Here is a 25,124-nt window from a genome sequence, read left to right as displayed (position 1 = left end):
TTTCTGTGCTGTGGGTGGCAGGTTCCTGGGGGCCCCTGGCGCTACCCTCACACAGACTCTGACACTGGCTGGCCTGGGAGGTGCTTGATGGCCAGAGGCCGAGGCCCAACCCAGGCCTGTGGTGTTGGGTGACGGCCTCACATGGGCACCAGAGGCTGCGGCCGGCCAGCCCACTGGCCCAGGAACGCCTGTGAGTGCCGAGGCTGGCGCCTGGACTGTGAGAGGGGCTGGTGGTCTGTGCCTTGAGTCAAGCAGGATCAGCCAAATAGCAGAGCGGAGCACATTCTTCTCGGCTTTCCTATCTTATTTTATTATGAAGTATAACGTGCATGCAGAGGAGTACACGAGTCGTCGGTGCACGCGTCTCTGCAAGCACCATCCCAGACCTGAGATACCGAGTCGCTGGCCCCCCGCACCCCACTCCCCTCCCCCGCCCTCCAGCAGGCGCTGCTCCAGGTCGGCCTCGTCCCCACCTACGTCGGCAGCCCTCAGCAGGCTCGCTTAGCTGTCCCTGGTGGCGAGTTTTATATAAATGGAACGAAACACAATCATCCCTTTGTTTCTTGTTCTTTCCCCTGCTGCGCCGTCTGACACCCAGCCGGTCTTTGTAACACCGCATCTTCCAAAAGGGTGACGCGGAGTCTCCCGCTTGTCGGGTGTTCTTTGATTTCTAGCTGGAATCCAGTGGAGGTGCACGGCTCTGTGGTGGTCATCACACGAATACACCAGTCTATTCATTTTTCCTCTTGCTGATGAAAAATCGGGTTGCTTCCAAATCTGGCTGCCCTTTGCTGCTTGTGGAGATTCTCGAATGTGTCTGCTGGGGCCCACATTTCTAGAGAGAGGAACCACCGGGTTGCAGGCTAAGCCTGTCTCCAGCTCTCCTAGGCAATGCCAATCTGGGTTTAAAAGAATTAATGGAGTCTATTTTTTTGAGATGTTTTAGAAAGTTTACAGAAAAATTGAGCCAGAGGCACAGAGCCCCCTCCTAGACCTCCCTCCCCAGCGCTTCCCCATCAGGGTCAGCGTGCGCCGCTGCGGCGCGTTTGTTACAGCCGATGAACCAGTATCAGTACATTGTCACGAACCCAAATCCACAGTTTACATTAGCTCACTGTACATGCTATGGGTTTGGACAAATCTATCATGAATCCAGCACTGCAGTGTCGTCCACATTGTCTCATTGCCCTCAAAATGCCTGGTGCTCCACCTGATCTGCTCGGCAAAGCGGCTGTGCTGCGGCTTCTGGCAGCATCGCACATGGTGCCATCAGTTTATGACTTCTGCCCACTTGGTGGGTCTCAGTATTGCAGATTTATGGTGTGTTTTCTTGAGTTGCATTGAGGCTGGACACTGTTTATTTGTTCGTTTGCTGCATGGATTTTCTCCCCTGTCAAGTGCCCAGTGGGGTCGTTTGGCCGCTTGCAAACTTCTGGGTTGTCTCTCTTGTCCGTGCCGGTGGTCCTCATCCGTCCTCGATGGAGGCTCTGTGGGCCGTGTCTTCCCCGAGCACAGGTGCCTCGCTCTCCCTATAGGGACTTCCCAGGAACAGAATTTCTGAGGGTGAACATGGTCAAATTTATTAATCTTTCCTGTTGGCTGGAACTTTTAGCATCTTATTTAAAAATCCTCTCCCTGCTCAGGAGTGGTGATGCCATTATGCTAGGTCAGCTTCCAAAAGTTTGGTATCTTTTTGCCTCTTCCACGTGGGCCTATAAATCTGCTTGAAGTTGGTTTTGGGCACAGTGTGCATAGAGCTCCAAATTCATTTTTCCCCTACCTGGATAGCCAGTTGATAGAGCGTCAGTTATTGCAAGGATCCTGTTTCCCCTGGCCCTGGGGCCGACTTCGGTCGCAAAGGCAGTGGCCATCACCTCCCAGTCTGTGGATTCCCTGGACCATCCATGGGCCCATCTGTCTGTTGCAGCATCGACTTCCCAGGTCTCGATACTGTAGGATAGGTCTGGATATCTGCTAGACTCTCTTCTTCCTAAAGGGGGTCTGTGCTGTTCCTGGCTCTTTAAGATTCCATACACCTTTTAGAGTCAGCTTGTCAAGCTCCCCACAGACACAGAAACAAGCTCTGGGGGTTTGGTTAGAATTTTATAGAAGCAAAGCAATTTGGGAAGAACTGGCAACTTTGCAGCACTGTGTTTTCTGACACACGAGCATTGTTTATTTCCATTTGTGTGGTGTTCCTTAACACCTGGTCATACCCTTGTTAGTCTTCCTTTCTGAAACCTTGTACACCTTTTTTTAGCTGTCCAGCATTCTTTAAGTTGCACATCTACTTGCTTGTTGACGTGGGAATACAACTGGAGCGTGTGCCGTTCCCGTTAAGGTGGTGCGGTCTCAACGATGTCTTCAGGGCGGTTCTCTGGTTTACTCATTCTCTCTTCAGCTGTGTCAACCTGTCAAATATGTCCATCTGGTTCTAATTTTTGGTTGCTTTTCAGATTTAGACATTTTTCTTCTCTTTTTTTTTTTTGGTTGTGTGGATATTCTCTTTTGTGAATCTGCTCTGACACATTGCACCATTTGAGTCTCTTGCAGGTATCTTTTTATTGCTTTTTGCCTTTCAAATGCCACCATTTCATACCTTGCGCTTATGATTCCAGAACCCGGAGTGTCTGGGCATCTGTTGCTCTGTCTTGGTTTAGCTGCCTTCTGACCCCAGGGTTTGGCTGGTAGCATGTACGGCTGGGTTGATTGCTAGACAGTGCATTTGAAAAAGTGCTGGTGGGAATAATTTGTGTCCATGAAGGAAGTACCTTCCATCAGAGCTGGTTTTGGTTTGTTTTTTCCAGATTCCTGATGGGGTACTCCACCTGGAACTACTTTAGGCAAAGCTCAAGGCCTGAGATTTCCTGGGTCAGGACCACTAGGCCACTGTCACAAAGTGTGAGCTCACATGGGGCTAACTTGCTTCTGGTCTGCCCTGAGATGTCCCTTTGGGCTTAAAGAACTGGAGCACTGTCAGACCCTGCCTCTGACCAGCTCTGTGTTAGCTCTGTTGTCCCCAGTGCTGTGCTGGTAAATACTTAAATACTGGCTCTCCAGAAACCCAAGTCCTGATTTGTAGCATCTGCTGACTACTGTGGTATAAATACTCCCACCATGGCTGATTTCAGGCCACCAACATGTTGCACTGAATGCCCATGGGTACGGTCCACGCCCATGAGCCCTGGAGCCAGCCCCAGCCACCGCTGGCCTCCCTTGTCGGCTGCCTCCAGGGGGCCGATCAGCATGGCTGCCGAGCCCTTCAGAGCAAAGTGAATTTGACTCCTGGGCTTCTCGTGCCGGCTCCTGCCTGCTCGAGCCTGGGCTTGGGAATTCATTCCTCAGTATCTGATTTGCTCTTTTGTGCTTTAAAGAAGATTAAAACCATTTGTATCCAGCTTTTCTAATTGTGTTCCTGGTCACCTGGCCTGTGCTTACTGGAAGTGGGTATCTCCTGTTTTCCGAATAATGTATGGTCATTGTGGGGAAACAGAAATATGCAAGAAGGGAAAAGGTGCCCACAGTGTTCCCATCCAATGAGAAGGCTGTGGACATCGTGGGGAATTTTTCTCCAATCTTATTATATTTTGTGCATACCAGAGGCAGCCCAGGGCCTGTGCTGTGCATGGAGAGGGGCAGCCTTGTACAGCGCAGAGCAAGGCAAGTGGTGACCTCTGGCTCCTGGCCTTGGCCAAGGCTCTCAGCCTTCCTGAGCCTCCGTCCCCTCAGCCTCCAAGGGGACTGTCCCCTGCCTCCCTTGGGCTGCGGAGCTGAGCTGACTCATGGTCTGCAGTCTGGACACCGTAGCTGCTCGGGGAACGTTTGATGACCAGGATGCGGGGCTTCCCCTGAGCAAAGCAAAAGCAAACACGGCCGCTGCAAATGGCCACAGGGACAGGGCCATGCAACCCGGATCCTGAGAAGCAGGCCAGCTGTTGGAATCCTCGGTTTATGGGGAGCCTGAGGCTTATAAATGTCAAAGAATGCATTCTTGCTGGCCCAGGAATCGGAAAATGTGTCTCTGGGGGCAGCATTCCTTCCGTGGTGCCAGCTGCCTGGCTCATGTCTTTATCCTTGAGCCATAAATAGTCCTTGCCCCCGGCCCTGAATTCCTGCCCAGGCCAGAAATATGCTGTGGCCGCCAGCACTGTGGCTCCTCACGGTGCCGTGTCCCTTCTGCACTCCTAGGGGCTGTGTCAGGTAGGAGAGGGGCCCAGAAGGCATAAGGGAGGGTTTGGGTAGGGGCCCTGCAGCGGCAGACCCCCTGTGGATCTGGGGCTGCCTGGCTGGGGCTGGGGCTGTGCTCCGGGCTCCTGCCTCACGGGGCCTCTGTGCCGACAGGGAGCCTGTGACCCTCCCTGGGGGTGTGACCTGCGCCTCCCTCCTGCCCCAGGCGTGGAGGCCGGGTCAGATGCCCTGGTCCTCCTGTGCAGGACAGCTGCTCAGGCCCAGACGGCAGAGGCCACTGGGAACGCAGTCCCTGCCCGCAGGCGGTCCTTCCCCGGACTTGGCCTGGGACGGTTGTCTTCCTTGTCACCCAAGGCAAACAGGACAGAGTGGGAGGCCTGGGGTGCCGGGGGCAAGGGCGAGGGCCACCACCCTCTCCCAGCGCAGGCAGGCGGGGCTTCTCCTGGGCGGCATCCCCCCCATGCTGAAGGGGGTTCTGAAGGCTTCCAGCTATACCCGCTTGCCCTCCTAACTGCCCTTGCAGACAGAGCCAGAGGATGGAGAGGGCGCCCCTTCCGCCGTGAGACTGTGGCCGTGGCAACAAGAGCAGCTGAGCCGCCCAAGCTCCCGCCTGCGGGCCCAGCTGGCCCAGCCCGCAGGGCACCCCACCTGCTGTCCTGAAGCCTGCAGCAGCTGCCACCGTGGTGCCCAAGCTTGGGAAGAGGAGGTGAGGCCTCGAGGTGTAAGTACCCTGCCCATGGTTACGGGCCTTTGCCAAGGTCAGGGCAAGTGACGCCCAAGTGAGCGCCCTCCTGCATCCGTGGCCGGCGGGCACATAGCTTCGGGGACAGGCCTGAGCTCTTTCCCCTGGGCCCTGGCACGCTCATGTTTAATGTATAGCAGTGCAAGCGTGCTGAGGTCCAGGAGTTGGGTCTTGGGCTCCTGGTGGGCTCTCAGCCTGGAGCCCCTGTGGTCACATGTCACCAGAGCAACAGAATGTGCACAGGGCACAGAGCGACGCCTGGTTAGAGCCCCTTCCCTCCGTCTCAGCCTGGCTGTCGAGGGGTGAGGGCGGCACCCCCTCCCCACTGGCAGGACCACCTGCCCCACTGGATAAGGGTGGCCGGGGAGGAGGCTGATCATCAGCACATCACACTCACCAAACCTTTCAGGGGGATTCATGGTCCCGGGTGGGATGCGACAAGAGCTTTTCTAATGTGTCAACATGAAGTGTCCACACACATGGCAGGATCATGGCAGTGCGACCCAGAGGCCCTGCCTCTGCCATCCCAGGCTGACCTGGCCTGTCCTGGTGTCAGGACCCCAACCAGTGCCAAACCCACGTCCTAGTGCAGAGATAATGCTGGTCATAGGCCCGTGGGGACTCAGGGGCCACTGAATCCTGCAGAGAAAGCAGGCAGAAAAGTGAGCATGGGAGAAGGCATGATTTCTGTCCCCTCCATCAGGGGGGCCCAGGCAAAGGTTGCCTCCCCGGGCCTGCTCAGCATTCTGCAGTGTACGGGGGTCGTCAGGGCTGGGAGCCAGATGGGTCAGCCTCTCAGCTGGAGCCCTGAATCAGGAGACTGGCACCCTCCAGGCCCTGCCGGCCCTGCCAGTGCCCTGCTGGGTGTGGGGCTCCCAGGAGGGGACAGGTGTCTGAGGGTCCGTTCCCCGCTGGGACCTTGCAGGACGTGGCTTGTGAGTGGGGCCTCCTGGAACTGTGGGTGCAGGGGTGTGCCGCCTGGCACAGACTCAAGGCCTGTTGGAGGGGCCTCCTCATCAAGAGGGGCCCTCGCCATGGCTACTACCTGCTTCTCTCTCTGCAGAGATGGGACTGGGCCCTGGGGCTTCATGCTCCCCGGGGTCCCCAGCTCCACGTGCTGGGTTCTGTGCCTGCAATGGGCTGGGTGGCAGGGAGCTGTCTGGAGAGGCTGTGAGCAGCCTGGTGGATGACTGGCATGTTGAGGCTGTGGGCCGCGGGCCGGGCCCCATCAGGAAGCAGCTGCCACAGGCTTGGGGCTCCCAGGGGAAGGCGGCGGGGGGCCGCACTGGCCCGTGAAGTCTTCCAGAGGGAGAAACAGGCCCCAGGACATGGAGCTCAGGCCAGAGGACGGAATGGCTGGTGGGCAACCAACTCGGGATGGCCAGTTTGGAGGGGGCAGCGGCCTCGGTGTGGCTGGGGTTGACAGGCAGACAGGCCCCTCTGGGAGGCTGCCAGACGGGCACTGGCACTGCCCAGCACTCGCCCTCACGGCCTGCTGCCTCCTCCTGGCAGCCAGGGGTGGGCGGTGAACGGCCTGCAGGCCCTGCTCCGGCCCTGGAGGGGCAGCTTTTCCTGGGCTCCCAGCTGTGGCACTGGGACGCTTGGGAGCTGCTGCACAGCCCCCTAACAAGGGCTGGAAGAGAGGATAAATTGCAGCAGCCTGATTTGCACGTAATTTGCTCTTTTGTGGAAGTGCTGAGGCTCTTAAAAGCCGTGGTAAATGCCTTTAAGGGAATATGACAGCTCAAGCCGCGGAAAATCAATAGCCTCAGCTCCCTGTCAGGCTTGCATTAAGGGACCCTCTTTGCTGCGCTGGGCGATTTAATGTCATCCAAATCTGCTCAGAGGGTGGCCAGACCCAGCTCGGCTGTGGCCGTGGGCTGTCCACGGAGCAGGCCTGATGAAGAGGGCAGGGCGTTGTGGGGGGGCAGCAGGCCCCCTCCCAAGGCCTGAACCCAGCCTGGAGTGGAGGAGGCCTGGGGGCTCCCGCCCATCCACCCACGGCTGTGGGGCCCCAGGCACCCCTGGTCTCCCCAGCGCGAGGAGGAGACGGGTCCTGCGGCCCAGACACAGGGACCAGGACGGCCCGCTCACGGCAGGCATACGGGCTTGGCTCGCTGAGGACGGCTTCCCGTGGCCGTCTGGGCTTGGGGCTCGGGACAAGCCAGGTCCTCCCAGTGAGTGGCCTGTTTCCCTCTCTGGGTGGGTGCGTACCCCGGAGGGGAGCCAGGAACCTCTGGGGGTCAGCTGGTGGCCAGGGCCTCCAGAAGCCCGGGTGTCTGGCTCGAAGTCACCTGGCATTCAGGGAAGAATGGTGGGGCGTGACTGAGGGCTGCTGCGACAAAACGCCGCTGCCGGGCGGCCCAGACAGCAGAGTCACCGGCTCAGAACTCTGGAGTCTGGGGGACCGAGATCAACCCTGAGGCCCTCCCTGGCTGCCTTCGCTCCGCGTCCTCCCGCAGTGGCCCCTCTGTGCCTGTCTGTGTCCCCATCTCCTCTCCTTACCAGGGCCCAGCGACCTCCTGGTAACCTCTGAGCTCTGCAAAGCCCCCGTTGCCAAAGTGCGGTGACGTTCCAAGGTCCTGGGGCCCGGGATTTCAGTGTGTGAGCCGCGGGGCACAGCTCAGGCCGGAGCAGGCGGGGAGGCAGATACTCTCCCTTCAGGTGGGTGCGGCTGGCCCCGGGCGTGCCCTCTGCGGGCGTGCCCTCTGCGGGCTCTCCTCAGCCCCACCTCCGCCTCCGAGCCCAGGAGTCTCTGCCATGGCGCAAAGCTGCCTTACCAAGTGAGCCCCGGCTCCAGGGCCCCTCCGGCTCTGGCAGCCGGTGCCCCCTCCTCCTCAGGGCTTGGCACCTCGCCGTCGGCGTCGTCCCTCCATCGGCCGAGCCCTGCCACTTGCCAGGGCCCACGCGGCCTCCTTCTCTGACATGGTCTCATACAGCCCCCTGTACCCCATGAGAAAACCGGCCGCTGTGGGCAGAGTCCTGCCATGAAAACCCTTCCAGGGAGAGGGGTCCGCCCTGGGACCAGGCCTGGTGGGCTCAGAGCCTCAGGACCTCCCCAGCCCTCTTCCAGCTCAGGTAAGGCAGGGCCCTCCCAGCAGGCCCAAAGGCAAGGCTGTGGGTGGGGGCCACCCTGGACCCCTGCCAGGACCAGGTGAGCTCAGCCCCCAGGCTCACCGGCCAGACGGAGAAATGAGCAGAGCCGTTCATGACTTAAGCTGCCTTCCCATTACCCACCAAATAATGACCAGACTGAACTGTGATCTGAGTTTCATAATAGCAAATTAAATATACATAAAAGTATACTTTGATGATTTAACGTTTTAGAAGCAGAAATGAGCCAGCCGCTTATTCAGGAGCTGTTTAGGGGCATTTAGTCCCCGTGGGACCCACCCCTAGGGGAGCAGAAGCTGCTGGGAGGGTGAGGCAGCCCTTCTTCTGAGCTCAGAGGTCCTGTGTCCAGGGGGTAGGTGCCCTGGGGAACGGGGTGCTTCCTCTGGGTGGCAGAGAAGGTCCCACTTACCCCCCTGGGTCTGCTCGGGGGAGTGACGGGGATGGGGTGTCGGGGTGGGGGAGGTGGGCCACCCTCCTGCAGCACTGATGGGGCCTTGCTAGCACGGGCCACAGCCTCGGTGTCTCACAGGACCTGCAGACCAACCCTGGGTGGGGGTGCTCTTACCGCATGTCAGTCGGGAAGCCGACGCTCAGAGGTAGGACAGACCTGCCACCCTGGGAAACCAGCTGGACAGAGGTGGGGCCAGGATAGGACCCAGGTCTGGCCAGGCCCAAAGTTCACCTTCTTTCCTTGCTTGGGGCAGCCAGCTCCCACTTGAAGGTTGGAGGGAGGGTGTGGGGGGGCCTTTGGGAGGGCCTGTGGGTTTCAGGAGCGCTTGTCCAGGGGCCAGGTGAGCGAGGCCTGGGGGGCAGTAGGGCATGGGGCACCTGGAGCCTGTGATGGAGTGGGCTGAGGCCCGGAGCGGCTGGCCAGGGGCCTGGTGAGGGTGGAAGTGTGCAGTGGTGGTTCTGGGCTGGGCACGGTCCCCAGCTTGGGTAGCCGGAGTGGGGGCCCCAAGTTCTGGGTCCTGTGTGGTCCTCCGGTGGCTTGACTGATCCAGGGGGCAGGAGGACTGGGCTGAGCCTGAGGCCCTGGCTGGGGGGGTGGCTGAGGGCACTGGGCGAGGGCGCAGCCAAGGGAGGCCAGAGGCAGCTCTGGCAGGGCAGGCTGGGGTTCTGGGAGAGGGGACGTGAGCACTGGGGAAGGTGGGAGGGGAGAGAATGGGGAGGAAGGGGGGAGGACAAGGCGGAGGGGGAAGGAGGGAGGGGGGGTGGGCAGAAGTCCCTGCCAACAGGGCAAGAAGGGTGCTGCTCCCGGCGGAGGGTCAGCCCGGGTGTCCCGAGCTCCCTCCGGTCTTTCCTCGGTAAGGCAGCCTGCGCGTCCGTCCGCCCCCCACAGCCCGTCCATCCATCCATCTCTCACCCACCTGTCTGTCCACCCACCCACCTGTCCATCCCTTCCTTCACTGTTTGCTGAACATCTCTGTGCAGATGCCCCTCGGTCTCTGATGAGGGGGGCTGTGGCTGGGGAGCCCCTCCTTAGACCAGCTGCCTGCGGTGTTGCTGGGCTCAGGCCTGCAGACACCCATCACGACGGTGGCGGGCGGCCAGTGGGGGCTCTCTCACGCCCACTTGGGGCTGCCCCAGCCCGCAGAGAGGGCCTCTGTCTGCAGGCACTCCCAGCTGCGCCCTGCTGCGGCCCCGGCTCCTTTCTCCCCTGCCTGTCTCTCAGTTCCCATTAATGTCCCCGCCCCCATAGACACCTTAAAGTGGGGCCCAATCATCACATCCCACGTAGGCTTGGCTCAATTTGCCCTCAATTTGCAGGCAGCCCTTTGCCGGGCCCTTTGTCAGGCCTGACTGCCCATCAGAGGCTGCGGCCCGCCTGGTGCTGGGAGGGGGACTGGCTAGCACGCTGTTTGGCGTCCTCTGATTAAGCCCCTGCTGACGAGTGCAGCTCTGTGTGGGGGCTCAGCTGGTGGGTAGGCAGGCGGTGGGCAGAAGCAGGGGCCTCCACTCTGTGCACCTGCCTGGCCCCGAGCTGCCTGTTGGGGTCACAGCCCCTGGGGGCCTCAGGATGCCAGCTCTCAGGGAGCCGCCTTGGCCCAGGAGCACCTTTCAGGGCAAACCGGCTTGCTGTGGGCCGCAAGGCCCTCTCAGCCCCCATGGTGGGTGGCACGGAGCCCATCACACGAGAGCTGCTGCCGGGCCCCATGCTGGGCGCCTGGGTCCTGGGTGTGGCTCGTTCCTGAGCAGCCGGGCCCACGGTTTCTTGGCAGAGAAGGAAGGCTGGCAGGGCTCAGCAAACTGGTAGGGGGCCTGGTAGGGACAGACCTTGATGGGTAGGGCACCCGGTGCCCCAGCCTTCGCAGCCGGCCCTTCTCCTTCCCCTGACCACGGGCAGCCACGCCTGGAGCTGGGGATGGGGGGGCCGCATCCAGTGGCGGGGCAGAGCCTCCACCCGGGTCCTGTCTGATGCTGGTGCTGCAGCCAGGCGGGGCCCAGAGACGGGGCCTGGGGTCTGTGGCCCCTGCGCGGGGGCCAGCCCTGCTGGCCCCGCTCTTCCGGATGGCCCCATGCCGCCGGAGCTTCCAGAGGGTCAGGAGATGCCAGAGATCTGGGCTTTGATCTCAAATCTGTCTGTGAGTGTCGACAATGCGTTCGATGTTTTAAACTCAGTGCGGTGGGGCAGGATACATGAGGAGACACTCCAGGGTGAGCAGTGGTCACCTGGCCCTGGAAAGGGGTCAGCAAGTAAGCATAAAGGACCGCACTGAGACAGAAGGGCGTCGGCGTCCTGGTGTGAGCCCCACCGTGCGGCTGTGAGTGTGGGTGTGTGTACCTGCGGGTGTGATGTGTGTGGAGGTCCTCATGTCACTCTTGCCTTACCCCATCTGACGCTGTGCTGGGCTCAGGGGACCTGCAGTTGTCAGAGGTGCCCTGTCCATGGAGTGGCTGTGTTCAGGGGGTGCAAACAGGTGCCTCTGAGGTCACCAGGATGGGCCGGGTAGGGCAGGTGGCTCTGAGGAGAGGGTCTTCAGCACTGTTGGGGTCACTGAACCCTGGAGGGGGCTCCTGATGCAGGCTGCACGTAGGCAATTTCAGACTTAATCCCAACAGCCCGGGACCGCAGGAGCTGTGCTCATCAGCTGTGAGGAGCAGGCAGCAGCCCCCTGTGTGCCTGTGCATCGCACTGTGGGCTTAGAGGGGCTGGCCCCTTGGGATTCCAGGGCAGCGCCTCTGAAGGGGCTGGGCACATGCCGTCTCTTCCTACAGGATGTGCTCGGATGCCTGGGTTTGCTGGTGTGTGTGTATGAGTGAGACAGACGCCGTTGGCAGCCTTGTAAGCCCCACTGGCCACTGGCCACTGGCCGCCCCAGGTCCCTGCAACTTCAACTTGACTCTAGGAAGAGGGGAGACTGACAGGAGGGGTGGGAGAGGGCCAGGAGGGTCAGAACTGAGGGGCTCCAGGGGGCCGAAATCCACCCTCGGCCATGCAGGTGGGAAATTGAGGCAGGCCAGAGGCCAGGAGATGGACGGGGAGGGGAGTGATGAGGGCCAGGCTGAGCAGAGGGCGGGGCTGCGCCTGGTGGGCATCTTTTCACAGAGACCTAAACCCCACCAAAGCCGGCGTGGAGGAGAGGCGCCTAGACCGGCCCCTCCCCTGGCCCCTGGCCCCACCCCCGTGTAGCGCTCACTGGCCGCTAAAATATGGGTGCTCAGGATGCTATTAGCCGGGGCAGCTGCAGTTTCCCACTCAATCTGCTAAATTTATGCTTCTGGGAAGACGCGCTCCTTTAGCCAGAGCCGAGTGACGTCCATGGAAGCTGTGGGACGCCTGCTTCCCTGGTGTCCGCACGTCAGAGGCTGAGTGCCGCCTTCTCACCCCCCCACCCCACCGACAGCTCCGAGCCGGTGTGCCTGGCGGCGCTGCAACGTGGGGTGCCCGTGAGCCAGCTAGGCCAGAGAGCACCCGGCCTGGAGGGAGGGCACCGGCGCCTCCAGCCTTTAAAAAAAGTGTGGTAAAGTACACCTCACATCCTGCCTATCACTCTAGCCAGTGTCAGCGTGCAGTCCAGTGACGTGAAATACGTGCACAGCATGTCACAGCTCCCGCCATCGACTCTGTCCCCTCTGATCAACCCTCCCTCTCTCCCTCCCCAAGCCCCTGGTGACCTTTATGCTACTTCCTGTCTCTGAATTTGACGACCCCGGGAACCTCACAGGAGCGGAGTCATGCAGTACGTGTCCCTTTGTGTCCGGCTTACTTCACTCAGCACGCTGTCCTCTAGGTCCGTCTGTGAGGGAGCCCGTGTCAGAACTCCGCCTCTCACTAGGCTGAGCATCTTCCATTGCATGGACACACCGGTTTGCTCATCCGTTCATCTGTCCGTGGACGCCTGGGAGGCTTCCCCCTTTTGGCTATTGGGAATAATGCTGCTGTGAACACAGGTGTGCAAAGTTCCTGCTTTGCATTCTTGTGAGCACATGCCTAGGAGGGGCATGCTGACGTACATGGTAACTCTTTGTTTGCCCTGTTGAGGCATTGCCAAATGGTTTTCCTCGGTGGCTACACCACTTGGCATTCCTGACGGTGGTACATGGGAGTTCCCGCTTCTCCACATCCCTGCCGACGCTCACTTTCTGTTTTTCTGATAGAAGCTACCGTAGTGGGTGTGAGTGGGATCTCATTCTGGTTTTGATTGCATTTCCCTGGTGATCAGCAATGTTGGGATCTTCCTACGTGCTGTGGACCATCTGTAGACCAACATGGAGAAATGTCTGTTCAGGTCTTTGCCCATTTTTGATTCAGGACTTCTAACCTTATTGAGGTCTTTCTTCCTAAGCCATAAAGTGCAGGAACACTGCCAGGCTGGGGGGCACCGGCCTGGGCTCAAGGTGCAGGGGCCGTGCTGAAGCCCGGGGTCAGGGCTCTGGGAGGCTGAGGGCGTTAGGACGGGGGTGATCTCTTAGGAGGACAGGTATGAGGGATGGCAGAGCCCTCTGACCACAGGGTCATGGGTGGCCCCGGGTGCTGAGGGTGTCCAGGGCCAGCGGGGAAAGAGCATGGCATCAAGGACTCTGGTCGCAGGGCTCAGTGGGGAGCTCTGGGCAAAGGCGCCCTGGGACTCTCCCTCCTCCCTCGGCCTAGAGCTATGCTCTGCCAACTGTTCACTTGGGAACGGCTCCTACGCACCCTGGCTGTGCCAGTACCTGGGCCACCCACCGGGGGCCAGGCCAACTGGGCTCCTGACCCCATGGGCCCAGTCTTAGGTTGTGCTACCCAATTTGATGGGCACTGGCCACCAGTAACTACTACAATTAAAGTGAAATGCAATGCAATAAAATTAGACTTCTGCTTCTAGCCAAGATGGAATACCATGGACTGGATTTGTCTTCCCTCCTGAATTAAGCAAGAAATGGGCAAAAGTACGTGAAAAATCCAGTATCAAGACACGGGGCATCAGGCAGTGCAGTATGGTCAGAGGCTGGGGACCAGTGAGGAGGGCCCCCACCCCAGCTCCTGGCAGAGAGCATTTCCAGTCTGTGCAGCAGGAGACAGAGAAGCAGGCAGAGCCTGGAGACTCACTGGGAAACAGAGGGAGTTGGGGAGGGAGGTCAGGAGGTGACACTGTGAGGCCGGTGAACCGGAGAGCAGAAGGCTGCTCACGGGAGCCCCGGGCCCGCAGAGGTTCCCTTGCAGGGCTCAGATGGCTCGGGTGAGGGCTGATCAGCACGTGTGAGTGACAGCTACCCGAGGCAGGGGGGCACCACTGGAAAGGATCAGGAAGAATATGGCCCAGTGCCCAGGGACAGCATCTGTGCCCGGCAGTCGGTCTGGAAGCCCCTAGGACCCCTGGGCTTTGGGCAGGGCCTTCCTTCAGCATGAGGGACAACAAGCCCTAGACTGAGCACTGCTCCCATTCTGCCTGAAAGAATCTTGAAAGCAATACTGACGTGATCAGACTATTTCCAAGTGACTTAACTACATCACAGAAACAGCTCAAGAATCCAGCACCCAATAGGATAAAATTCATGATGTTTTCAACCCAATAAAAAATTCACAAGCATGCAAAGAAGCAGGAAAATACAACCCATAATGAGGAGATAAATCACCGAAACCAACCCAGAACTGGCACAGATGTTAGGATTAGCAGAAAAAAGCATTAAAATGTTTATTACAACTGGATTCCACATGTTCAAAAAGTTAAGCAGAGGCATGGAAAATGGAAAGAAAAACAGATCCAAATTAAACTTCTAGAGATGAAAACTGCAACGTCTAAGATGAAAAACAGCAGATATGATTAATGGTGTATTAGACATTGTGGAAGAAATGATTAGCAAACCAAAGACAGCAATAGAAATGACCCAAATGAAACATAGAAAGAAAATATTTATTCAAAAGTGAACAGAGTGTCAGTAAGCTTTGCAAAACCTTTGAGTGGCCTAATATGTTGAACTGGAGTATCTGAAAGAGAGGAGAAAGACAGGAGGAGACAGAAAAAGCACTAGAAGAAATAATGGCCAAATATTTTCCATGTATGATGAAAACTATAAACACAGATACAAGAAGCTCAAGGAAGGCTAAGAACAAGAAATATGGAAAAAAAAAAAACTCAACACCAAAGCACATCTTAATCAAATTGTTTAAAACCAGTGATAAAGACAAAATCTTAAAAGCTTCCAGAAAAGTAAAAGAAAAGATTCATGTCATGGAACCAAAGTCTGGAAGACAGTAGACTTCTTGTTGAAAATGCCAGCCGGAAGGTGAAGCAGTGTGTTTAAAGTCCTGAAAGAAAAAAACAAACAATGAATCTAGAATTCTATACCCAGTAAAAATATCTTTCAAAAACCAAGGCAAAATGAAGACTTTGACATACCTACAAAAGCTGAAAAAACTCAGCAGAAGACTCTGCACTACAAGAAATGCTAAAGGTTGTCCTTCAGGCAGCAGGAGGACATACTGATGCACATACAGGAATGGGAAGAGCTGGTACTTTTTTGGTAAATGAGTAAGGTTTATTTATTTTGTACCAACTTATTTTTGCCAGTTACAAATATTTACAGATAATTGTTTAAGCAAAAATGATAATAATGTTGTATGGAGTTTACAACATACATGAAAGTAGAATGCATGAACCGACAGCACAGTCTTTGAGGTGAAGTGGAAATATCCTATTGCAATGTGACCATATTTTACACGAGGTAGTGTAATGTCACCTGAAGGTTGATGGTGAAATGTTAAAGATGTGTGTACTATAAACCTTAAAATAATCAACAGATTAGTAAACAAAGAGCCATAGCTAATAAGCCAACAAAAAGATAAAATAGAATTGTAAAAATGTATTTAATTAATCCAAAAGGAGGCAGAAAAAGAGGAAAAAGAGAAAAATGGATCGGATAAATAGAAAGCAAATAACAAGGTAATAGACTGAACCCTACCAATAATACATTAAATGTAAATGGTCTAAAGATCCCCAAAAAGAGACAGATGGACAAATTGGATAGAAAAGCAAGGTCCAGCTATGTGCCATCCATAAGAAACACATTTTGAATATAAAGATACAGATAAGCTAAAAGAAAAAGAATTAGAAAAGATATACTATGCTAATAGTAATCAAAAGAGCTTCGCAGTGGCTATATTAACACCAGACAAAATAGATTTCAGAGCACAGAATATTATGAGGGATAAAGAAAATTGTTTCATGATGATAAAGGGGTCAGTTCATGAAGAGGACATAACAACACTAAATGTTCATGCACCTAATAGCAGCTTCCAAATACATGAAACAAAAACTAATAGAACTATAGGAGAATTAGACAAACCCACAAATAGAGACAGAATTTCAACACCCTTCTTCCACAACAAGTTGACAGAAGATGAGTGAGGCTAGAGATGACCATTGATGTCACACTGACAACACTCTTCACCTAACACCAGCACAGTCCTTCTTTTTAAAAATGCATGGAACTTTTACTACCATAAACCATATTCTGGGCCTTAAAACAAGTCCAAAAATATAAAAGGGCCCAAGCTGTAAAAAGCATGTTATTTGACTACAATGGAATTAAATTAGAAATGGAAGATTTCTGGTAGATCCCATGAATTTGGAAATGAAATAACACATTTCTTAATAACCCATGGGTCAAAGAAGAAATCAAAAGGGAGATTATAAAGTATTTTGAACTGAATCAAAATGCAAACAGCAAATCCCACAGAAAATGTGTGGATTTAGGCAAACCACTGCTGATAGGGACATTCGTAGCATCCCAAATGCTTACAGTAGAAGAGAAGAAAAATTTCAAATCATCGACCTCAGCATCCACCTTAAGAAAATAGAAAAAGGAGAGCAAATGAGAACCAAAGGAAGGAGAAAGGCAGTAATAAAGATCAGAGTGAAAATCAATGAAATTGTAAACAGAAAAATGATAGAGGAAATCAATGAAACCAAAAGCTGGTTCTTTGAGGCGATCAATACAAACAATAAACCTTTAGCTCAGCTGGTAGAGGGAAAAAGAGAGACACATTGCCAACATCAGGCATGAAAGAAGCGGCATCAGAAACTTAATATTATCCTGTTAATATTAACAGGATAAGGGAATATTGTGAACGACTTTATACCAGTAAATTCAACTACTTCAATTAAATGGACAAATTCCTTAAGGACACAAATTACCCATGAATGTGAAGGATGAACAGGTAGCCTGAGTGCCTCGTAGCTATTAAAGAAATCGCATTTGTAGTTAAAAACCTTCCTGCAATGAAAAGCCTGGGCCTGCTTGGCTTTACTGATGAATTTTACCAAATGCTTAAGGAAGAAAACAGCGCCACTAACGAATAATGATACGTGGATAGTAAATGAACACATGAAAAGATAGGGAGACACCACTGCCCCCGTTAGGAGGGTGATGCTGAAGACGGACCTCACCAAGTTTGGGAGAATTTGAGGGGGCTGAACTCTCAGATCTTCTGGAGGGGATGTAAAACCACGCAACCACTTTGGAGAACAGTCTGGCAATTTCTCAGACCATTAACCACACACCTGCTACGTGGTCGAGCCGCTCCATGTGTCCATGTAATTGTGCATGAGTGTGAGTAGCAGCTTTAGTTATAACAGCCCCAAACTGGGAACAATCCGAATGTCCACCCCCTCAGTGGGTGAATAAGCTCGGTATGTCCAAACAGGGGACTCCACTCAGCAAGGAAAAGCAATGAACTTTTGGAAGGCGCATCACGGACGAATGCCAATATACCACGTGAAAGAAGGAAGGCAGAAAACAAAATGTAATTTATGCTCCCATCAAGAATTTATATAGAATCCTAGAAAAGGCACAACGGTCCATAATGGCAGAGACTGGATGTTGCTGGGGACGGGGATGGGGACGGGCGGATGAGAGCGGGTGACGAGGGGCATGAGGACGTTCGTTGCGTGTCAGGTGTGTTCATTATCTGTACCCAACCTGGATGGTCATACGTATGCTGTGTATACAAGTTAAAACCCATCAAATTGTTTACTGTAAACACGGATAGCTTAGTCTGTATCAGTTATTCCTTCAAAAAACTTTTACATAAAATAAAGTTTTAAAAATCTGCTTGCACAGTTGTAATAGCCACATGCCGAGGGTGCACGGCCACTGTGGCTGGTGGCATCCAGATTGGGCAGTGTAGATAAAGAACATTTTTACCCTTGTGGAGACATGTCCCAGACAGTCCCTTGGAAGGGAGGCTGCCCACGATGGGACGCCCAAGGCATCGTGGTCCGGCAGGGAGGCGGGAGGGGCCTCGGGGGGTGCCGGCAAGGATCCCAGGCCCTGGGCCACCCTTGGTGGAGAGACCCCATACCCGGTGGTGATGACGCCAGCCCCATGGCAGTGAGGGGGCCGTTCAGGGGTGGCTGGGGCAGAGGCGGAGAGGAGGTGGTGTTGCCAGAGTGGGGCACAGATGCTGCCCTTAGAGGCCAGGCCTCACTCTGGTCAGGCAAGGAGGTGATCCAGGGACCCTCCTCCATCCAGGGGACCCTGCCCCTGAGGAGGAGAGGCTGAGCCCCGGCTGGGACTCTGGGTGCCTGCCATCCTGCACTCCACCACCATCTCCCTCCGGGGTGGGCCCAGCTCGGGGGGGGTCCAAGGTCTGCGCAGGGCGGTGATGGTCATGGTTTAACCACTGGACCTTGATGTGGGGACAGTGGGGCGGAGCAGTCAGCCCGCAGGTGGAGGCACAGCTGTGATGGGGGTGGGGTGGGCCTGTGGGGAGCCTGACCCGCAGGCTGAGGGGCCAGAGCAGGGCTAGCTGGGCTGAGTGGCACAGCCCAGAGTGTGGGCGGCCGAGGTGAGGCGCGTGGGGCTGACGGTGTCCCCTCTGGGGCTGGCCTGGCCTTTGAATGTCCTCCATGTGGAAGAACTGACGGCCCTATCCCTGCTTTGTCCCTTCCGTCCCTTGGGAGCAATTGGACAAACCCATGAAAACCGAATGCCTCTGATTGCAGAGGACAGGCCGTGGCCCAGGGACACATTGGGACTTGCAAGGCCCAGTTGATAAAAACGTACTAAGTTCCAGCACAATATATATTTTATGAGAGGTATGGCGTGGCTGTGTGTAGCTATGCTCACAACTAATTAACTTTCACGCCGTTCATTAAGCTCCATTATTTACGAGGCTGGGTGCCGCACACCCAGGCGAGGTCCTGGAAGGGGAGGCCCACCTGGGGCTGGCGCGGGGCGGCCCTGGAGCAAGGCCCGCGCTGCCAGCTCCCCGCGCTGGCCAGGGCTTGCCCCCCTCGGGCCCCGCGGGGCTGCGCGGCGTCTCACGGTGGGGCAGCTGCGGTTTTCCTAGGCTCATTCCTCTTGTGATTGGAAATAATTGTATTTGCAGTTTGTGCAGAAATTCTGCAACATATCGATTTTTCAATTACTCAGGGAAGAAAACGAGAATGAGAAGGAGAGGGTGCTCGTTCCACGAATGGCTCTGAGCCGGGCCCACTGCCGCAGGTGACCCCAGGTTGCTGGCCGGGCAGCGGCCTCAGCAGGGGCCCTGGGAGCCCGTGACCCGGAGACATCACCCCAGGGCCTCGGAGCCACAAGCGCCCTTTGCCCGGCTGGGGAAACTGTGTGGGGAAGGGCTCTGCCCCAGCCTCAGTGCACCTCCTACCCTGGAGTCTCTGGCTGAAGGGCCGCCTCCCAGGAGAACACCCCTGTGCTCCCCAAACACCCCCGGAGGCCCTTGTTCAGGGCTGGGCCCGGGCTCTGTCTTTACGCAAATGTCTGAGGTCAGGACAGGTGAGACCCCTCCCAGAGGGCCCCTCGGAGCCCTCTGGGAGGTGAGCAGCTCGGGTAAGGACAAGGGGGCTGGGGACGCTCTGCCAGCTCGTGCCCAGCCTCGCCTACCCCCAAGGTCCAGCCCTCGCTGGCCACCATCGTGGGCCTCTCTCTGTGCCCCCCCTGGAGCATTTCAGCCTTGGCCAGGGTGACCCCTCCTCTGGGTCCTCCCAGGGCCGTCTGTCCTGTCTGCTCCCTCCTAATTTTGGAGTCTTGTTTCTGGCCTGGCAGGCACAGGGCTGGGGGATGGGTGAGGTCATGGCAGATTGAGGAGGGTCAGGACAGAGGGTGTAGGGGACCTGCCAAGTGGGGGTGTGGCTGGGGACCCGGCAGCCCTGGCCAAGAGGGTGAGGGAAGATGGGCTTGCCAGCAAGCCTTGGGTGTGCTGGGCCGGGCAAGGGTGCCGGGTCAGGAGACCAGCATTACAGCTAGAGGGGGCTGCAGGGGCCTGTCACCCGCTCTGCTACTCCTGTCCTGGAGTCCGGGTCCCTGAGCCTGTCCTGGCCCAGGGCCGAGATGAGGCAACCTGGGAATTGGCAGCACTGGGAGGGTTCCAGGGTCTCTGGCTGGCCAGGAGGCTGGGCAGAGTAGCCTGGAGGGCTTCCTGGAGAGGGAGGTGCCCCAGGCAGACTTGGAGCAGGGGATAGGGTGGGACCAGCGTTCCTGGCTGCTGCAGAGAGTGCAAGGGTGAGATTCGGTAGCACCTACCTGTGTGGTGAGGGGGAGGTGCGGTGCTGGCAAGCTGTTTGCAAAACTAACGCCCTGTGGGAAGCTCCCACACAGTCCATACAGGATTTAACTGAAAAATCAAACGCTTATTTTCTCTGAAGGTGCCCTGCTCATTTCCGAGCCCACATAAAGCTTTGCGGGCAATCACATTCCCTGGTGTTTTCTTCTTTAAAGAAGGGGAAACCACACAAAACAGAACACACAGCACGGCTGCCAGCTGGCCTCTGTCACAAGGAACCTCCTGGTGTCCCTGGGGTGGAGGCGACACTCCCTGGGCTTGGAGTGCCCTTGGAGCTGACAGGCAGACACGGCCCTGGAGGTGAGAACAGGGTCTTCTGGGACCTGGTGAGCTCGCCCTGGTGTCTGACACCTGGATTCCAGGTGTCCTGGGGGCAGAGTGGGGCCAGGGCCTGGCTCCCTCTGCTCATGGGTGGGGTGTGAGATCTGATGGGCCTCCAAGGCCCAGCTGGGGTCTGCCTGGTGGCTGTCAGCACCGTGGGACCCCCACTGTTCAGCCCCCCGAGGGCTGGCCATGCTGGGCCCCTGACACTCAGTCCAGCCCCGGGTGTGGGTGCTGTGGCCCTCCTACGGCTGGCTGGGGACACGGTGTCACCCTGCGCATGTTTTCGGAGCCCAGGTGGGCTGTCTGGTGGGGGAGCCCAGCATGACTTGCCTCATCCACAGGGAGGGCCCCGGCTTTGTGCCACAAGCACTGGGCAGTGGGAGTCCTGGGGGAGGCTTCTCTGGCCATGGGGAGAGCCCACAGGCTTGGGTCCTGTTTCCTGGCAAGGCCCCCACTTCGGAGTGCCCCATTTCTTGTTTCTGTTTGAGTTCAGCCTCAGCCCAGATGGATCCTGGGGATGGCAGTGAGGGTGAAATGTCTGGCTTGTGTGGTGGGGGCCTGGCAGCTGCAGGGGTTCAGGGAAGGGCCCTGGCCTGGCCACCCCAGAGAGAATGGGACACACAGGTGGCACTGGGGCTGGGGCCCTGAGGGACTTTGCCTCCATCTGGGAAGGGCAGGGGCCCAGCGAGACCCTGTCCTCAGTCAGGGCCACTCTTCTCTGGGCCAAAACCCTGACCTGGGGCACGGTGACCCCACACACACGTGTGCAGGTGGCCAGGGCCAGGTGTTTCCTTGTGACAGTGGGCGCACCCACCTGCCCTGGAGCCTGCCCTGATGGGCCTGGGGAAGGTCCAGGGGGCAGGCGTCAGCTGTGACAGGCCTGCTGTCCCTGCGGATGGCTTCAGGCTCCTGGCCGCCTTGGTGTATATAGCCCGTTCTTGGAGCAGCAGGGATGGATGAGGCTAGGAGGCTGGCCTTGTCTCTCTAGGAGGCAGGCACCCTCCCAGGCCCCACCCAGGCATGCCCTTATGCCAGGCAAGGCCTCTGCCCGGCGAGCCCCATTCCTCTTCTCCTATGCCCCTCACGGAAGGCACAGCCGAGGGGCTGAGGCTGCCGGGTCGGCCGCGTTTGCAGACCCAGCAGCCTCCTCTGACCAGCGGGGCCGGCGCTCTGACCTCCTGGCACACCCCGCTAACCTTCACCCTCCTCTGGGGCTTTCCAGCCAAGGCAAGAAGGGTGGGCTCCGGTCTTCCGATTCAGCCCCTTCCTCTCCCTCTCAGGGGATGTCCGCCAGTCCCTGGGGGCAGAGGGGCAGTTGAAGCTTCCTTGGGATGGGCCGGGTGGTCGGTGGGGAGCAAAGGACAGTCCTTCGTAAAGGGCAGGCTGGGGGCTGGGTCCATCCCCTGACCCAGAGCAGAAGGGGTGGTTCCCAGTGGGCTGCCCTGGATATGTGGGCCAAGGGCAGGCCAGGTGGGGTATGGGGGTGAGGGGGTGGGCAGCATGGAGGCGGAGGGGGCACTTCCAACTTGCCCTGTGACTACCACCATCCCTAGACCCTGCCTCTCTACACCTCTTTGGTAGAGAGGGTAAACTGAGACCCAGAGGAGCAGTGGTCCAGAGAGGGAAGGGACATGCCCAAGGTCACCCAGCAGGTGGGATGTAGCCACCCCCCCACCCCACCTGCGTCTCCTCCCTGTGGGAGGGAAGTGACTGAGGGCTGAGGTCGGGGTCCAGGGCCGGACAGACACTTAACACGTGCCCCAGGCCACTGTTCACCCGCGTGGCCATGCGTGTCAGCCAGCTTGTAAATCATGGAGCAGGTAAAGCATTTAATTTCCTCTCGCTCGCTTCCATGTTCTTGCTGCCTCGTAAATCATCGCCATTTATGACTCTCTCTTCGGCACTTTTGCGATGGCTGATAATGGCTGAGTAAGTGGCAGAGAGGATGAATTCTGCAGCAGATTTTAAACAAACGCACACATTGGAGCTGTAAATAACTTTAAGCAGAGTCGGGGTGGGCGCTGCCTCACAGGTCACCCGGGAAAGGCTGGCTGCCCGGGGTTCTGGGCACCCTCTGCCTGCCCCGGGGGTGGGCAGGGTCCAGGGTGGGGAGGAGGGCTTGCTCCAGGGAGTTCTCTAGTCATGAGGAGCTGAGACCCACCGAGGCTAGCGTGCACGAGTGTGTGTGCAGCCTGTGAATGTGCACGTGGTTGCATGTGTGTGAGCACATGCATGTTCAGGACACATCCCTGCAGGCTCCCGGCCTCTCTGAGAGGCACAGCCAAGGGCAGCCATTGCACTTGTGTCTTGGCGCCCGTCTGTGGGACGGTCGGCTGCACAGAGCCTCAGAGCACCAACCTCCCTAGTTACAGGATCCCTTGTTCAATGGCTGAAAGGGGCAGGTTGGGAGCCCAGCCTGCTCCCTTGCCCAACCCTTGCACCCCCAGGGGCACCCCTATGCTGCCCTTAGCCTGGAACCCTACCTGCTGCCAAATGTCCCTTCAAGCTCTAATGTCTGGGCTCCTGAGGGCCCAGCTGGGGAGGCCAGACCGGCCTTGATGGGCAGATCCTATAGAAAACCCCGGGGGCCAGAAGCAGGGGCCCATGAGGGCATGGGGGCGGGTGGGAGGACTGCAGAGCCCCTGGGTCAGGCTTCTGGTTTGGGGGACAGGGTGGGAGCCACTCTCTGTACTGGTCAGGGGGCTGACAGCTTCTTGCCATTTCCCAGGGTCCCTTCTCCACCAGGACCATTCTCTCTGCAAACAACAAAGAACGAGGGGGGCCTCGGACACATCCGCACACAACACTTACATGTGCATGCACACGCACATGCACACACACACACATGCGTACACGCTTTCCAAACAGAAAGTACCTTGAATGTTAACCGTCGCTTTGTTTGAAGTCTGCCAGATCCTCAAACACGGTCCTGGACTGTGCCCACCAGGGGCTGGGTGACCCCATGCCCACCACTGTGTATTTTCTGCTAAAACTTGCTTTGCCGACAGTGGGCTGGAGCGCCTCCTCATAAAGCCATAAACATAATTGATATTCTCAGCATTTGGAGAAAAAAATATGAGTATTAAAGATATACAGTATACCTCATAAAATTCTCCCATATTTCTTCTTTATGGTAGGTCCTAAAATTGGCAAAATAAATTCCCTAAGACCCATTACACTTAAGACAGACCGTGTTTTGGAGCCTCTCACTGCTGTGCTGCCTCAGTCCCCGCATGGCCGGGGGCTGTTTTCCCAGAAACCTGGTTAAAAGGGCGGTGATTGCCGTGTTCGTCTCGGGCCGTGGCCGATGCCAGGAGGTCTAAGCTCAGCGCTGGGGGAGCTCTTGTCTTCCTCCAAGAACATGAAGTGCCCGTGACTCCCCGCGCTGACCCTCCGTGGCTGAGCCACGTCTGTCATTCCCTGGGGACTGTCTCCCGGTGGGTCTGAGCGCCTGCTTCTGTCCCTTCTGTCCCCAGAGCCCTGCACTACCTTCTCCTGGGTGGGTGAGGGGCCTTCCTGCCTCAGTTTCTTGGCCAGGCCCTGTAGGTTTGATTCAGAGGGAGAGTCACAGCCTGTGATGCATATGTACGTTTTTCTTTTTTACTGTATTTTTCCTTCCTGAGACTCCAAAGAGCAGGGGACACATTTTAAAAGTAACTTTTAAAACCAGCTTCAGTGCAGTATAATTTACATGCAATAAAATTCATGCCTTTAAAAGAAGTAAACGCTTTGTTTTAGAACACTTGCAGATTTGCAGAAGAACTGGGAAGGTATTAGAGTTCTCTAGTGCCCCAAGCCGGTCCCCCTCTTCTAACCGCCTCACGGTGGGCGACGTGTTTGATGCGGTTAATGAACCAGTACGGAGGTGTCACGGTGACTGAAGGGCCTACGCGACTGGCCTGTTTTCAGCTCCTGCCCCAGGACCACGTCCAGGGCCCCCGTGACATTTAGTGACCATGACTCCTCAGGTCCTCTGCGCTCTAACAGTGTCTTGAACTTACCTTGTTTTTGGTGACCTTGACAGTTTTGAGGACGGCTGGTCAGAACATTTTGTAGAATGTTCCCCCATCAGGATTTGTCTGACATTTTTCTCGCAATTATTCTGGGGTAGGGATGGCCACAGACATACATGCCACCTCCATCGCATCAAACAAATCTGACAAGTCTATGTTCCAGTGGCGCAATCGATTAGCGCGCAGTACTTATACAAATCTGACGTGTCTGTGGGTGTTGATCTGGCCGCCTGGCTGAGGTGTGCCGTCACATTTCCACCGGAAAGCGGCTCGTTCCCCTGTCCACACTGTCCTCTGCGATGGAGTCGCTGCCCATCCCACGCCTACGGGGTCAGGTGTTACGCATCTGCATTAATTACTAGGGATTCTTCGGTAGGGGAGATTTGTTACTCCTCCGTTATTTATTTACTCAATCATTCATTTTATCAGTATGGACCCTGGGTACTCATTTGATACTTTGGGTTAAAATCCAGTATTACTGTTTATGTTGTTGCTTAAATTGTTCCTGTGCAGGTCGCCGGGAGCCCTCCCCGCGCACCCCTATGTCCTGGATGTGCGCCTCGATCCCACTTTCTGATGCTGCAAGACGCTCTGGCCCCTCCTGCACCTTCAGTGCCCAGCCCTAGGGTCATCTGTTCCCCCAGGGGCCCTGGCTCCTTTCACTGGAAAAGTATTAGAATTTACTAGAAACCGAGATCTGGGGGTGGGGCGCGCGTGCTGCCGGGCCCTTTGCTTCTGG

At 56.6% G+C, this 25,124-nt stretch overlaps 1 long non-coding RNA gene across 2 annotated transcripts in view; it reads left to right on the top strand.

Moving 5' to 3' along the window:
- Positions 1 to 4,114: 4,114 nt before the first annotated feature.
- Positions 4,115 to 25,124, top strand: part of LOC118910901 (uncharacterized) — a 33,594-nt gene continuing 12,584 nt past the window's right edge. The window contains exons 1-2 of one of the 2 annotated variants that reach the window (XR_005024233.2): positions 4,115 to 4,200; positions 4,712 to 4,894. This is a non-coding gene — a long non-coding RNA (uncharacterized LOC118910901). Of the gene's footprint in view, positions 4,201 to 4,711; positions 4,968 to 25,124 lie in introns of both variants that reach the window. The other variant, XR_005024234.2, reaches the window with a different exon arrangement.

This window comes from Manis pentadactyla, chromosome 11 (assembly GCF_030020395.1).
Source record: "Manis pentadactyla isolate mManPen7 chromosome 11, mManPen7.hap1, whole genome shotgun sequence".
In the NCBI taxonomy this organism is placed as follows: Eukaryota; Metazoa; Chordata; class Mammalia; order Pholidota; family Manidae; genus Manis; species Manis pentadactyla.
This window is presented reverse-complemented; position numbering and strand designations above follow the sequence as displayed.